The following is a 909-nucleotide window of genomic DNA, read 5'->3' on the forward strand; positions in this document are numbered from 1 at the left end:
CAAGCACATGAGTTGACTGCGGCGCCAGGTTAACCGATGTGCTAAGAGAGTTGTTCCTGGGCCTTCAAAGTGACTTCAAAACTATCTTAGCGAATGGTGGCCATGGGCGTAGACATGAGCCACAAGTCACAAGGCCTGGGACTATTGGGTAATAAAGACAACTTAGTCAGAAAGTTAGTCTTTGGACGTACCACCGGGATTGTGTTACATTGGGAACCTTACTATAAAACCCTAGGCAGGGGATCACTCGGCTCATGGATCGATGAAGACCGCAGCTAAATGCGCGTCACAATGTGAACTGCAGGACACATGAACACCGATAAGTTGAACGCATATTGTGCGTCGGACGATTAAACCCGGCCGATGCACACATTCTTGAGTGCCTATCAATTCCTTGATATACAACAAACCAAACTTCAGGGTGGAGCGTGCCACAATAGAACACTATGGCGAGCAGCCCGTCTAGTGTCGTGGGGGAAACACGCTTCCACACTGTGCATAATGGCGTGCTCGGGACCTTTGTTGGGACCGCAGGGCGCTGAAAGTAAAGGGGTGAACCGCATAAATCGCACGCACGTAAACGCGCACACACACAAATAGAGTGAGACGTATCGTAGGATACCGCTAAGAGTACGTTGTGAAACATGGGGAAATTCAATCGAAAACCTCTTTGATGTCCAAGAATTCGTTGACCGTATCCGTCGTAATACTGGATCAACGTGCTTGGGGGAAAACGTCAAAGGGTTTTATAATAGTGGTGCATGATTAACCCATCGATGCCCGAGGGGAACATGTTGTCCAATACAATAGTGGTGCAGTTGGCTCGACATGCTCGGGGGGAGACATCGTGGGTCCAAGTCGACCAAGTCGACCGAGAGTTGTTGTTGAGAGATCGAATCAAAACGATGC

At 49.1% G+C, this 909-nt stretch overlaps 1 non-coding gene across 1 annotated transcript; it reads left to right on the plus strand.

Moving 5' to 3' along the window:
• Window positions 1-227: 227 nt before the first annotated feature.
• On the plus strand, window positions 228-385 carry LOC125774237 (5.8S ribosomal RNA). Its single transcript, XR_007420690.1, has one exon. It is a non-coding gene; the product is annotated as a 5.8S ribosomal RNA (ribosomal RNA).
• Window positions 386-909: the final 524 nt, after the last annotated feature.

The sequence above is a fragment of the Anopheles funestus genome, assembly GCF_943734845.2.
Source record: "Anopheles funestus chromosome X unlocalized genomic scaffold, idAnoFuneDA-416_04 X_unloc_96, whole genome shotgun sequence".
Lineage (NCBI taxonomy): Eukaryota > Metazoa > Arthropoda > Insecta > Diptera > Culicidae > Anopheles > Anopheles funestus.